At 32.0% G+C, this 16289-nt stretch overlaps 1 long non-coding RNA gene and 1 pseudogene across 1 annotated transcript; both read right to left on the bottom strand.

Annotated features, from left to right (window-relative positions):
- Positions 1-5676: 5676 nt before the first annotated feature.
- On the bottom strand, positions 5677-6356 carry LOC120257294. The gene is made up of 3 exons (XR_005535634.1): positions 6221-6356; positions 6052-6104; positions 5677-5948 (listed from the first exon to the last, which is right to left on the bottom strand). It is a non-coding gene; the product is annotated as an uncharacterized LOC120257294 (long non-coding RNA).
- A 6313-nt stretch (positions 6357-12669) lies between these two features.
- Positions 12670-15659, bottom strand: LOC120255369 (annotated as a pseudogene).
- Positions 15660-16289: the final 630 nt, after the last annotated feature.

Here is a 16289-nt window from a genome sequence, read left to right as displayed (position 1 = left end):
TGATTTCAAAAGTAAGAAACTTATGGGGTATTCATAGTACTTGTGCATGGTTCTATATATAAATCTTTTTGATTTTTACAAACTAGTTTCTAGATTTTCTATACATTCTTCTAATTAAAACTATTCTAATATAATTGTTATGTAACATCCTAGACATTCTTGTTCAAAGGCTCTAGAAAATTTTTCAAAATCTAGTTAGAGTTTTCTTCACTAGTTTGGAAAATCATTTAATTTTAACACTCATCCTTACTGCACTATGGGCATACTTGGACAAACTTCATAGCTCCTCAAATTTTGACGATGTCAGAGACTTTGTAAATATATATGTAATTTGTTTTCTATCTTGCAATGCTTCAACTATTTCTCCTTTTATTGTTACCTTTTGGAGGAAATGATACTCAATATGCTTTATTCTGCTATGCCGAACAAATAATTTGTACATAATTAATTTTGTAGAACAACTGTCTAAAAAAATTATGGTGTGAATATCTCACTGATATGGTTTCTGGAGCGTATGGGTATTATAAGACAATAATCTATATATTCTAAGTGATCATGGTGAAGAAATCATAACATTTATACTTAATATGTGTGTCATTACGTTAGCAACTGGCTGATCGGAAAACTTGATTGAAAAGTACACTGTCCAGTAAGTGACAATATTCTGCACTAGATTAATAACAAAGAAAAGGATTGAGGACCAAAAATAAAAGACACTAGTGAGTGAACAACAGAGAGTTGGCTCTTGTATAAATAAGGACAGATGCTTTGTTTTGATCTGCTAAGAGTATCGTTAACTTTAAATTAAAATTTGATATTGAGGATAACTTAAAACGGCTTCTTGGCGCAATTATGCCTCCCTCCGAAGCTACATGAAATGGGCATAGCTTGGAGGTTGTGATGTTCATTAGAGAATATCACCTGATCTCATTTTCAAATTGAGTGTATAATCCTTCAGCAATGCACTCTTCATCTTTCATGTTGCTGCAATGAATTGTCAGGACATTGAAAATCAAATACATCTTATTTGAGAACCTTGATGTCAAATTGTTAAAATGGGAGTCTTGCTCTTCCAAATCATTGGTGGTTTTCATTCCCTGAAAACTAAGATCCACTCAACATTAATGAACTAAGAAAAGGAGCTGAATAACAACTATCATTTCAATTTTTAATACATTAACCAATTATAAAGAATGCCAACAGGCATTTGTTCAAAGCACCTCAAATTCGAGATATGTTACTCCACAAAATATCTCACAATATTTCATATTCTGTTCACATTCAATATCAATTAAAACATCATAACCTCATATGGATATCTTACATACAATATAAAGATTCTTAAAAATTAACATAAGTAATATAATTAAACTAGCATGAAAAGTTTTGGACTTATTCTGTAGATGTCTTTGGAGCAGAGATGAACTCTGGACTTGTTTAGTCTGTGTTGATTCAAATGGCTATTGTAGTATACAACTCTTTTTGGTCCTTATAAATGCATTTTTCATAATCAAGAAATGTGTTTGATATATATATATATATATATATCAGGCGACTCGATATATATTGACTGGTTATATATAACCTATAGTAGAGTCACTTATTCATTTTTCTTTTGAACTATTTGAATTCTATCTAATTCATCAACATGTAGGACAATGAAGTTGATTGGGCCCGTTGGATTTTGGATAAATTTGGTGTTTTATGATTCACCCTATATTTTTTATTTTTTTCTTTTTAATGTCTTGCTAGTTAGTATTTTGAAGATTAATGCATTGGTTGTCAGGTTTGGCAATGGTTGTCCCCATAGATGGGGTCTCCTGATCAAATTCTGACCATATATTTATTTGGAAATAACTTTTGCTTTGAGATTTAGTTACAGAGCTCTTTATAACATGATACTTGGAGTCATTGCTCTAATAAGGTTCATATCTAAGTGTTTTTGTCTCGTATTGTTTTACAGATATATATATTGTTTTTAATTTTTGATATGCTACAAATGACAACTTGTTTTTAACAATATATATATATATATATATATATATTGTTTTTACAAGACATTTTCAACAAACTCAATACAAAAATTACCACTTAAACTCTAGAAGACTCTGATCTCATCATACAGTGAACATTCTGGGAAAACCAATTAAAAGGCACAACATTAGAAGGACAGCAAATGCAGCAAGACTCTTCACTAATGAATAAATAAATAAATAAACATTGTTTTACCTTATTTATTTTTATTCTAAAAACTAATTAAATTTTTAATAAAAAGATCAAAAGGACCTTCACTCTTTTTCTTCATCCATCTAGGATTTAAAAACTTTAAGATAAATAAATATTTTAATAGGTTTTTCAAATTAATAGGAAAAAGAAGAGGCGGATTAGTAACATCATCAGCGTTTATAATGGCACATTAGCAATTACCCACTTCAACATGAGGGTATACAAGTTATTTGAATATATTAAATTTTCATATAAAATTATATAAATATATATACTGACAACCCTTTTTCATCATCAAACAAAGCCTTTGTTTACATGCTTTAGTCATTAATGGGGACTTAATTTTAAGGTCCATTGGTCAAAATTAAAAAGACTTATTATCTAGTGTCACGTCAAAACACAACGCTTGCTTCTCACAGCGATACCTAAGCACCAATTGGCCATGTGTAGAACCATAAATAAATCGGAACCTCAACGTTTCAATCAGTTTTCGATTGGATGGTCATGCAATTATCATTGTTTTTTTAAGTGATTTTTGAGGAATTGAAGCACTCGCAGAAGAATCCGCTTACATGGTTGTAATCATATTATTAAATTTAAAATTTATAAGTGAAAAGTTACTGCTCGTATATTCTAGTGTAGTTTGTGAGTTGATGTTTGTCTCCTTACTATATTATACATGGCTTATTTGGCCATCCAGGGCATACCCCGATTGAGATCGGAGTATGAAAAACCCGGATGCTAAGCCTGTGATTTGGCCGGTTTGACCATGAACCAGTTGACTTGGATGGGTCAACCTAGTCATAATGCTAGGATTTATTTTTGATAATACTTAATACTTATTATTTTCATTCAAACCACAAAACCATATATATTTATTAATATTTATTTTCAATTTATAATCAATATATATAATTACAAAAAAAAAAGTATATTTTTCATAAATATAACAACAAAAATTAACTAAATCAGATTTTAAAAAAATCATTAATATGTTATGATAAATACTTTACAAATACATCATTTTATTTAAGAAAATAAAATAATATATGAGTGAAATTTCATTATAAATTATAAAAATAAAAATATTCCAACTAAATAAAAAATATAAAAAATAAATATTTTAAAAAAACAAAAATTAGCATTTAGATCAATAAGTAAATGATAGGTGTAAATATCAAAATGGTCCCTTTATTTTGCGTTTTTCGCCCTTTTAGTCCCTATATTTTGCGTTTTCCGCCATTTTAGTCCCTCTAATATAAAATCCAGTCTCTTTTAGTCTGTATTTTGCACGATTTTCTCGTTTAGCGATAGAAAATCTGCTATTTTGGTCCCTTATATTTACACATTTTTCATCCTTTTTGGTCCCTCCAGTTCATCAGCTGGAAAGAACAAAAGGGCATATCCATCAATTGGAGGGACCAAAAGGACAAAAATATGCAAATAGCGGATTTTATATCGAGGACTAAAGGGCTAAAAGCGTAAAATAGATAGATATTTTCGATATTTTTGACCCTAATGGATAAAATTTATCATCCATATAAAATGATAAGAAGTAGTAAGTAATTTCTTATCTAGTCTAACGAAACGAACCAATAAATAAATAAATATAAATCACCAAGGGATGTTCAACAATTATATATTAATATATTAAATTGATAACTAATTCAAAAACCGAGAAAAATAAATGGGCATAATTAAAAATACTAATGTATAAATAGCCATTTTCTCGGTTTAAATATCAAATTTTAAAGTAATTATTTTTTTATATTATAATTATGGATTTCATATTATATTTGTTCATTATTAATTATTATAATATTTTATTATTGACCCTCCTTGGTTAAGTATTATAATATTTTTATTATTGACCCTTCATTGTTTAAGTAGATCAAATCTTCCATGCTTGACAAAGGAGCGGATGACACTCTTTTATTTTGTTTTTATATGAATTTATATATTTTTCTATAAAAATTAAATGTCATTCTAGATATTACCCTTTGTTATATATGCCAATTTTGAAATAAATGGAAATTTAATTTTATAAAACAGATTATAAAATTTTGAGATGAATGAATGAAAATTATTACCTTTTCAACATCCATTGTTGTGTTGGAAAAATTTAAAAATGACAGTTAATTGGAAAAAAATTATCATGTTGCATTAATTCGATATTAGACAACACCATATAGTTTATACATTTTCTAAAAAACAAAAAACATCATTATATTAGAATTTAAAGGAAACAATAATGATGAGTAATAATTTACACTCAATATATAGACATTTTTTAACTTATAATGAATTAAATATGAATTATTTTGAACCAATTTTACTCATAATCTTATTGTTATTGCATTGTAGGAAAGAAAGAGAATGATTTGAAGGAATAACGCGTAAAAAGTACAAGATTGAAGAAATAAGAGCAATGTTTCAACAAAGAGGGAACAAGCAAAACAGAAAATCTAGCGCCTAGGCGCTAGCATGCAGGCGCTTTAGGCTACAACATCAAGAGGTACAAAAGCAGAAAGTATAGCGCCCTGAGGCTACCCCGATTCAAGTTATAAAAAGGTCTAGGGTTGAGACGAAAGAGGGGAGGATTTCGGAGATCAAGAGGCCGTGGAGCAAAGATTCGTGCGGATTCATTGCACGAGCTTTTAGTTTTTAGTTTTTTTCTTTTGTTTATTTGATTATGAACCTTATTCATATGTCAAACTTTTGCAATTATTATGTTCTAAATACTTTTTCTAGGGCTACGATGTAGCGGACTATGGAAAACCCTAGACTCATCTTTGTTTAATTCAATTGATGTTTGTTTCAAAACTATGTTGGATATTTTAATTTATGTTTAATGCTTGTGATTGCTTGATCACCAATTGCATGATTAGTAATTTGATTTGAGACTGAGAGGTGATAATTGAATGAGGTCTTGGTTGAAATATCATACAATCATCATAAGATAGAGATATTTATGAGGTTGTATACATCATTATAAATTTCTAGAGCTTAATGAGTTCTATAGGTTCACAGTTATCTCAGAGATGAAGTTAACTTATCTAGTGGAATATGCTATTGATGCTTGAGAAAGATTAATATGTAATTTAGGGAAATTTGATGACAACATAAGAAACAAATGTTGATTAATTGAACTAGATGATCTAGGTAGAATTTGTCTAGGTGAACTCGGAAACCCTAGAATCTCTTGACATTGATTTCTCCTTATATATATATATATCTAATCCATGAATTAGATTTTCTAAATTAAATCTCTTCAATCTCATTTGTAAAGTAAAATTAGGGTTAATAATTTTGGTAATTAATAAACACAATCCTCGTGGGAACGATACTCTCTTATCATTATATTACTTGTTTGTGATAACGTATACTTGCGTTATATAAATCACACCAACAAATAATTATAAATTGGCATAATAATAATAGACGAAAGCATTGCCACACACTTAAATAAATATAAAATGATAGAGTATCAAACCCAATTACGTTACAAAATAAAATCACAAATATAAACATATATGTGTGGCCATATAACCACAAAATATCAAACCCATACAAAATTACATAAATAAAATCACAGACATCCACACAAACATCAATTATTGAAGTAGAGTTCATATATAAGAAACTTCATGTATGTTCCCTTGCTTGCTAACTTAATATGGAGTTCCTTTGAAGTCCAAAAGCACTCCTCACGCACGCCGCTCCTATACAAATAATCCATGTATGTATTTTTTGCTTTTTGATATTTTGATAATTCCTTGATAACAAAACATAGTAAATAAAAATTAACAAAACATTAAGACTTACCTTTTGAAGGCAACTAACAATTGAACATATTATCCATTGCGCGGCTGCATATGCTGAAATATCAAAAGATGAGAGAGAGTTAATTCTAATTAAGATGAAATGGAAAGGTCATACATAGCAAAAAAACATCAAAGTTATACCAAATAATTAAATAAAGAAAGGAACTCACTTAATATTATTAAAAAATGTAGATGTTGGGCACATGTTGTATCTTGTACCAGTCTTCTCCTGTATTCTCCTTCATCCTAGTTTTAAATTCTTCAGACATAGATGTTAAATTCAATTGATCAAGTGGCAAATTCTTCATCCTTCCGAATCATCTTCAACCTAATACATTCGTAGATTTGCAAAGACTTGAGGCATGACATTGCGTTCTCCTCTATTGTCCACTCCTCAAGTTCGTGAAGAGCCCCTAATAAACAAGGATAACAATTGAGGGAAACCCTGTTGTCGAACACATCATCTGCTTGCCTCTATATGTATCATAATAGAGTCGTGAGATATTTGAGACATGGCAGCTTCTCTAGTGTTGCCATTGGGTCTTGCTCCAATTTAGAAAATTCAGAAATAGATCCACTAGTTGTTGAGGAAATACATCATTGTGTGGAAGTTGTTTGCAGGGTTCAAACTTCCACTGAGATGTAATTCCTTGAGGCAGTGTTGATTGGAAAAGGCTGTAATGATGTTGTCCAAAGGAATTTCATTTCCATCATCAGGATCATTCTCTATAGAAAAGGAGGCAAGACGACCCAATTTCTGGAGTGATGAAGATAGGGCATCGGCATGATCATTAGAGACTTTTTCTATGCTCAATTCGCATAGGTTTGTGAGCTTTGAAGTGCATTCCTATCCATGGTCCAGCATTTACCCCTTCTAAAGTCTGCAAATTCTTTGGTACATTATTTCCCATATTTGGAGGAGGAACCCTTGATGCATTTTGTAGATCAACATGAATGAGATTGCCAATTGTCCAAAGTGAATCTGATATCTTTTCTAACTCATCAGAGGATACAATAAAAGTCTGGAGATTGCAGAGATGACCAATCCATGATGGAACTTCCTTCAAATCATCATTATACAACGCAAGATATCTTAAATGAATTAATGATTTAATTTCACTAGGAAATTTCTCGTATATCCGGAACTAGCCAAAAGAAGCACTCTTAGTAATTTAAATCTGCCAAGTCATGTCCTTTCGGAGCTCTAAAAGGCAGAAGGTTATAACTATTGCCATAGAATAGACCCCGCAACTTTGAGTTAGGATAGTTTAGAGTCTCAATATCATTAAATATGATCGATCGTCAGCTGCACTAATCAGTAGATGTCATTTTTGGTAAATTTCAAGAAATTTGTTCTCTTTGGCTTCTAAAATGCACATGTCACGCAAGAGATCATGGATTCGGCAATACTTTATGCTATCACGATTTTTGAGCATGGTAATTTGGATCAAACATCGTTGTGCTAACTCCAAACAATCAAATCCAAATTCTTCTATGCTTTTACCATTTTTTGTTGGTAAGAAACATTCTGCTGACCACAATCTAATTATTAGTTGTGTAGGAATTTCCTCATCCTCTTTGAAGCAACCAAAATTTAGAAAACACGATTTCAAGTAATATGGCAAATCATTATAACTCAATGCAAGTATTTCTAAACACCTTTCTCCACCTTTCATAAATTTCCCTTGCCATTTCATGCTCTCAACAACTTTCCGCCATGCATCTTGGGTTTGTGGTTTAGTTGAGACAAGTCCTCCAAGGACTACTAGTGCTAGTGGTAGACCTCCACACCTTTGAACAAGTTGATGAGCATAATCAACCAAATATGTTGGGCAACATGTTTTAATATTTTGATTTGGGAAGACCTTGCGAAGAAACAACTCCCAACTCTCCTTTTCATCTAAGCAACGCAATTCATGTGGTTTGGTAGCAGGATTTGCAATCATAGCAACATTTGTGATGCGAGTAGTGATAATAACTCTACTTCCCTTATTAACATTTGAAAGACTTTAGTAATTCATTCCATACATCTTTCCTTTCCAAACATCATCAAGACAATCACAGTATTTTGCCTTTCTTCAATTTTTCTAAAATAGCAACCGAGAGGTCTTGGATTGTGTCAGCTGGATGGAGTTGCTAGAAATTTTCAGATGAGATTCTCTTCAAAAACCTCATGGATGGTATATATTGTTGAGATATGATTTACCCATGCAAATATATCAAAAATCCTCTTGACTTCAAAAATCATTATAAACAGATTTAGCTAGTGTGGTCTTCTAGACCACCCATACCCACTAGAGATCAATGACCGATTTGTATTGTTTATGTCCACTAACCTTGCACAATCTTTTCTTTCTCATCATCAAAGCCGACCATATCAATGTCATCACTCAGCTGGGGCAATATAGGAATCATGCCTTGACTTTTAGACTGACTAGTTGTGCCAATTGTTTCAATGCCATATACTTCTTTACTTCGAGATAGCTCCTGCAACTTAGTTTTTACCCCTTCAACATCCACATGAACCTTGTGTCTACTCACCAATTCATCAAATATAAATACAAAACCGAGAAAAATCATGATGTTATTTTCCTTATACCGATATGCTCCAAGTTTTTAATGCATCTACCGTAGAATTTCATTTGATCAAATAATTTAGAGAAATTTAGCGACTCTGAAGTTTGAGATATTCATCTTACCTCATCCTATGCTTTCAATTAATTTTAGTTAATTTAAGCTTAGATCACAATGCAAATTTAAAACTTTCAGTAAAATAAAAATAGTACAAAGCTTTTATTTCTTTTTGGGAGCCTCCAATAGCATTTATTACATGGGGTGTGTGTTTAGTTCATGAATCTTTCCAACATTCCCAGGCAATTGGATAAGAATCGTAGAAGACTTTGGTACACCAATTGTCAATAACATAAGGAAATGTCAGATGCTTGGTAATTATATAAATAGATAAAAGTTTTATATCTCAAATCACCAGAAATGTGAGTGCCAAGAGCAAGAAACTCATGAGAATGTGGGAAAGAAAGTGGAGAATAGGTCATCATGTACCATATGCAAGTCTAGCAAAGACATATCTCATCCAAGAATAATGACCCAGTATCCTATTTCGAAACTCTATGAAACGTTTATTCTAAAAACACTGATATAATAAATTTTGAAAGAAACAATTTCACAAATTATATATATATATATATGTATATTTATATAAGTTGAATTAGAAAAATAAGTAATTTTTCAAAGCTATAAAATTGGTGTTTTTCATAGAAGTATTTCCCTATATATATGATAAGTGCTTATTTTCATGTAATCAAATTGGTGTTGGCAAAACATACCTCTTGATGAAACCAATGCAAACCAGACTGCCTCTGTTGTCTACGCAGCTTGCAATACATGAAAGTGTCAACGATGTCCTCAACTTCAAAAGCCAGATCTCTCATGTCACTGACCCAGTTCTTCACTCTCTCATCATCTCCCTGGCTCATCTTTGCATCTGCATCTTTTAAGAAGCACTGCATCCGCCGCAGTTCTCGTTCCAACCACTCCACTTCGTCTCTCACTCCATGCAAAATTGATGGCTTCTTGCACTAATAGATCACCAAGTTTCTGGACTAGAAAACCCACTGCAGCCTCAGCCATTGATTTGTTTCTCTCCTTCTCTTTTTGTTTTTGATCAAGTGGTGACAAGCAGTAGTGATCAAGAGAAGAAAGTTAAATATGATCTATATATTTATAACCTTCTCAATATGATTCTGTTCTAAAGAGATGCTTGCTTGTATTTGCAGCAAAAGCATATCAAGAAGTTGATATAAAGAAAGGAGAATAAAGATATCCACCAATGTAGTGCTTTAATATGGCCAATTGGGGAACAACAGAAAAAGAACGGAAAGAAAAAAGAATTATACCAAAAGTAAAGTTGGTAATCAGCATAATGATCTTTATCATTATTGTTTTCTTTATTTGGGTCCATTTTGCGCACTTTATATGTATATATATTGAATATAAATATAATTTGTGGACATCATGCCTGTTACATATATGCCAATTTTAATCTAAAACATGATATACAATTTTATGGCTAGTTTTGACAAAAAGATTCTTCATTCAATATTAGATTTCTAAATGTTGAAAACTTATGGGTATTCATAGTAGTTGGTAATGTGGTTCTATATACAATCTTTTGATTTTTACAAAATATGAAAAGAGTGATAAAACCATCTCACCAACTAAAAGAGAACACAATAGTCAACCCCACGCCAAAAACATCGGGTAAGAACAATAAGAAGCACGAAACCACTAGAAGTGGTAACAACGAAGAAAAACGAGCAAATCAAAACAACAAACAAAAAGATAAAATGAGGAACAAGCCTTCTCACACCCCTACAAAGAAAACAAACATATATCTTCTCATTTTTACAAAGTAATTTCTAGATTTTTCTATACATTTTTCTAATTGAAACTATTCTAATATTATAATATTAAAAGTGGATAAACCAATCGATTTATTGAGGAATAAAGAAAAGCAAGATAAGTGATAAGATTCTCCACCCAGAGGTGAAGGAAGCGGCACAACAAAACATAGAAAGGAAAAATAAAAAGTAGAAAACTCGATCTGCTGGAAGACACATGCGCGCATCTCGAGCCTGGTCGCGAAGATTTGGAAATGCGACTACTCCTGAGGGGCGTCATGATCGAGTTCGCCGGAAGGATTTGATGCTCTAGCCGAGGATAGTCGAGCCGTAGCTTTAAAAATTATTATTATTATTATTATTATATATATAACATATAGACATTCTTGTTTAAGGTCTCTAGAAATTTTTTTCCAAATCTATTTAGAGTTTTGTTCACTAGTTTGGAAAAGTCATTAATTTTAACACCTCATCTTTAATGCACTATGGGCATACTTTGAGCAAATTTTTGACAATGTCAAAGACTTTGTGAATATATCTTCTAAGTGATCAGCTAGTGAAGAAATCATAACACTTATTACTTAATTATGTGTGCATCATACATTAGCAACTCTGTGATCAGGAAAACATGCCTGAGCATACACTGTCAAGTAAGTGACAATATTATATGCACATTAATAGCAAAAGAAAAGAATTTAGACCAAAAAAGAAAGGGCACTAGTGATGAATAACAGAGAGATTTGCTCTTGGTTGTTTTGATAAATAAGGCTTCATTCACTGAGTTTGTTAAGGTACACTTTGTTTATCTGGCAAAAAGTATCATTAACTCTAAATTAAAATTTGAAATCTTGACATAACTTAAAACAGCTTATTGGCTCAATTATGTCCCATCAAACTACATTAAATGGGCATAACTTGAGGTCTGTAGTTCATTGGAGAATATGACCAGATCTCACCCCTTCAAATTGAGTGTTTAATCCTTCAGTAATGCACTCTTCATCTTTCATGTTGCTGCAATGAATTGTCAGACATGCATTGAGGATCAAATACATCTTATTTGCGAACCTTGATGTCGAATTGTTAAAATGATGGAGTCTTGCTCTATAATCATTGGTGGTTTTCATTCCTGAAAACTAAGATACGCTCAACAATAATGAACTAGAAAGAGCTGAATAACAATATCATTTACAATATTAATACATTAACCAATCATAAAGAATGTCAACAGGCATTTGTTCAATGCACACAAATTCGAGAAATGTTACTCCATTCAAAAATATTTCAGAATATTTTCATATTCTGTTCACATTCTATATCAACTAAACATCATAACCTAAAAATGAATATCTTACATACAATATAAAGATTCTTATTGAAAAAGTAATACAATTAAAACTAGCATGAAAAGTTTTGACTTATTCGTAGATGTGCACTACACTTAAAAAGATAGCTTTTTAGAGGCGGGTTTTCATGAGTTATAGAGGCGATTTTAACCGCCTTTTATAATCTAATTTCAGTATTGTCGACTTCAGAATTTAAAAGCCGGTTTTGATACAACCGCTGGATAAATAAATAACTAAAGAAGAGGTTTTTGAAAGACGGTTATAACCATCTCTCGCAATTAACAACACACATACGTATTATAACCACCTCGATCATTAAAAATTTTAAATTAGCAGCTTTTTATAACCACCTCTAGAAAGAGGCAATTATACAATTAAAATTTTAAAAACTCTAGTTATAGTTATGGAAATGGTTATAACCCCTAATAAATAATTTTTGAATTAAATATATATTATTTAATCAATTAAAAACAACAACATCAAGTAATAGACTTTAAAGAAAAATAATTTGTTTGAAATTTGTATTTGATTGACTCGAAGAGAGTTTCGATAATCAAACACAGCTAACCACCTCTAGAAAGAGGCAATTATACAATTAAAATTTTAAAACTCTAGTTATAGTTATGGAAACGGTTATAACCCCTAATAAATAATTTTTAATTAAATATATATTATTTAATCAATTAAAACCTTGCTTTTAATCATTTAAAAACTCACATTTTAATTGAATCTCAATTTTGTCAAAATGATAGACAGCCAAGTTTGACTTCATTATTTCTAACACCTCTCAGAACACACAACATCAAGTAATAGACTTTAAAGAAAAATAATTTGTTTGAAATTTGTATTTGATGCGACTCAGTAGAGTTTCCGATAATCAAACACAGCTCTTTGTTGCCCACATTGATGGAGCTGAACTGCTGCTGAAGAATGAAATGTGCTATATCAGGTCACAATGAGAGGGTGGTACTTTCATCGGAGCCGATGACGCTCTTATAGTATCGCCATCTTCTCCCTTGTCTTCCTCCCACCAGCTACGCATGGTGGAACAATCATGACATGACGGTGCACAGACCCAAGCACCGAATTAACAACCCCATTGTCAGTATTCAATCAAATTATGTAGAAAGTATTTGCATTCACCATCAAGGTATTATTTGAGAACTAGTCATACACAATGCATATATATAAGACGCAGCAAAGTAATCGCAATAACCTTTTCTAACAAGATCATGTCATGAAAATGCATATAAATTAATTGCTGTAAAACAGCAATCCGGTGGTATGTAATGCAGATATACCATCATATAGCTATACTGAGAAGGAATACTAAACTCTAGATCAGGGCTCACTGCACTTTCTTTTGAATACGCAAGCCGATCAACCCAAGCTCTTCCATGACCTAGAAAAGCAGAACATAATGATGTATATAATTTAGTAATTTTGTGGACTATGATAACTGTGAAAAGGAGTAAAAAGAATAGAGAATCACAGGATGCACGCACGCAGGAATGAGTCCAAGATCTTCTCCTCAAGCCAACATATCTGATGAGTTCAAGAGAACAGGAAAAGTCTTCAATGCATTTTGACGCCAAAGATTTTCTTGCCGACAGAAATAGTAGTCGTAGTACAGTCTTTTGAGAACATTTTTACTGCAGTAAGAAATGAAGAGTAAAGACAAGCTTATTGCTGTGTGGCAAAGTGAAAATGCAATGAATTGCATTTCATAAAATTCACCTGTGTTCATATAAATCTTTGAAACTTGATGTATCTTCCAAGTTAAAAGCGAGGATAAAATTTCTAGCATCTTCAGAATTTCTGATAAGAATAATATTCTGAAAGGGAAGGAACAAAGAAAATGAGGCTATTGACAAAATTAAATTCTCTTCATTGTCTCGATCAAAATTAAAGACAATCATCAACTGATTGCTACCTGAAGATCATTAAAATTAAATAGATCTCTTTTTATCAACTGATTGTTAAAAAGGATAAATTTGAAGAGAATTGAAGAAATAAAAAAGAATCAGATTAATCCACCTTGTGGACCATGAAAGCTCATACATACAAGCATGTACATCCATTTGATCAGTCCACAATGAAGATCATTAAATTATGAGCTTATTGGTATTTTATCCCTGTAGTGCTGGCTAATCAGTTTAAGACTTCAACAAGGTGGGTATTGAGCATAATCATAAAGCCAACTAGTGATTCGTTGGTCTTATCACGCCATTCAAATTAACAATGAACATACTGCAGTCACATTTGCTTCTATTAACTGGCTTCAAGGAAACAGATTTATGATGCTTCCCTAGAAATTGCAGACATTATAATAAAAGACCAATTAGTGAAATGGCTATTAATTACTCAATATGAAACGTGGCTAAGATTTGGATGCCTATCTCAAGAATTCTATGCTACCTCATTCCCGCTGGACTAGAGAACAATGAGCTAGATAAAAACAGATGCAAAAACAGATGAGTACCTCATAGCAGAGTTTTTGATATTCATTCAAGAAGGTGGAAGCAATAACAGTACAAAGGGATCCAAATTTTTCCTGAAATAAACAAAAGGTTATTAACACAACCGTCATAGCAGAAAAGAAGGCAAAAGATAAATGTTGCGGCTAAGCCAAGGATAGATATATTAAGCAGAAACCTGCAAAATCTCTTGCCGGATATATGGACGGCTCAAGTGATTAAAGTCCCATATACCCTCCTTCTCGAGCTCATCCTAAAATGCGGTATTTCTTTCAGTAAAAATTGCAGAATCAGAAATAATAATTAGCATTTCTTTGGAAAATAATAATTATATATTATTTAACTAGATAAACTATTTGCTTAGTTATCTACAACCAAATATTTGCATTACTGCTTACTCTAGTTTAACTTATGTTACCTGACTAATGAGACTGGAAGGACGGAATTTTCCTACAAGACCAGTAAGAGTATGATCAGGGAGTTCCCAGATTCTAAAGAAACCCAAAATATGATCTATTCTGTAAGCACTGAAATATTTTGACATCTGCAAAAGTAGAGAAAAGGCTAGTGCATAAGAAAAGATGAAATGATGGAAAAGCATAAAGTGAAAAAGCAACAACAATCAGAATAACCTGTGTTAAACGAGCTCGCCACCATGCGAAGTTATCTTTTGACATCTCCCAGTAATATGTTGGGAACCCCCAATTTTGTCCATTCTTATCAAAATAATCTGGTGGTGCACCTGTAGATGTGTTCATGTGAAACAAATTAGGTATACCCACGTATCCACTATTCCTGATCAACACCTATTGGCAAATCCCTTCAATACTACTCTGTTCTTCCTGCATAAGTTGCCGCTCTGACAGCTGGTATATAGTGTGAGCAAATCACAACCATGAGAATAAATAAATAAACAGAAAATTCTATTTGCCATAATGCAAAACTAAGAAATGATCTTCTTAAAAGCAAATTCCAAAGTAGTAATGAACTTTAGTTGCCTGTAAATGTAGGTGGTATTGAATGTAATAGTGGAAACATATAATTTCATAATGCAGCCTGTCTTTTGAAAACAAACTTCGGAGCTGATGAAAAATGTATCAGGTGATCAGAAGAAATGATATAAAATGCTCATTAAAAATGTAGTTGCCGATATTCATACCAAAAATTCTACAAAATAGTAAACCTCTAAAAAGAATCCAGTATCTCGAATTAGGTACTTTCGTAGTGATTTGGATTGTTTCTAACAAGAGCTTAATGAAATCACAGCTATTACCTTTTCTTTTGAGAACACCTGAAAAAGCAGCCCCATTGTGTGTGGTCTGATGTCTCAAAGAAGTCTCTTAGAAAACAGAAAGCAAGTGCAAAGGTCATCAAATAGCCAGGCAGTTGTCTCACGTATCACACGTCAAGTGGTTGCTTACTTTAACAAGATAATAATATACATGCAATCTTCATGACAGTCTGAACTTCAAATTAAGAAAGGTGCTTCAAACACTAATGTGATTTCAATTTATACAGTATACTGCAACTAAATAGCCAAAAGCAAGTCAAAACATAGACTTCATATACCAAAATCAAGTATTTTATCCTTCTCCAGATTGAAGGAAGGAACCAAAATCAAGTATTTTATCCTTCTCCAGGTAGAAACAAACATCCCACATGAGAACTAGGAAAACAAAAGGAATCAGGATTTACCAAAGTATTCATAAGTTTTGTCAATAATAAGACACTGAACAGCCTGTTACCAAGAGTGCCAAGTAAGCAGAAATTGGTCCACGTTGGGAATGCTTCTTATACTATATAAAGTTTATCTAGTGGGACTTAAAGTACTTGAGATATGCATTGATCGCTGCAGGCCTATGTGCCCTTCTCATACTTCTGAATGTGTTTTGCATGAATGGACATAATGGCATGTGACGTGAATTCTAAAAAGTAAACCTTCTTTTCTTTCTTAATTTGCAGTTCTTTGACTACATGCATGAAGATGACCCAATACTTCAC

This window comes from Dioscorea cayenensis, chromosome 3, assembly GCF_009730915.1.
Source record: "Dioscorea cayenensis subsp. rotundata cultivar TDr96_F1 chromosome 3, TDr96_F1_v2_PseudoChromosome.rev07_lg8_w22 25.fasta, whole genome shotgun sequence".
NCBI lineage: Eukaryota > Viridiplantae > Streptophyta > Magnoliopsida > Dioscoreales > Dioscoreaceae > Dioscorea > Dioscorea cayenensis.
This window is presented reverse-complemented; position numbering and strand designations above follow the sequence as displayed.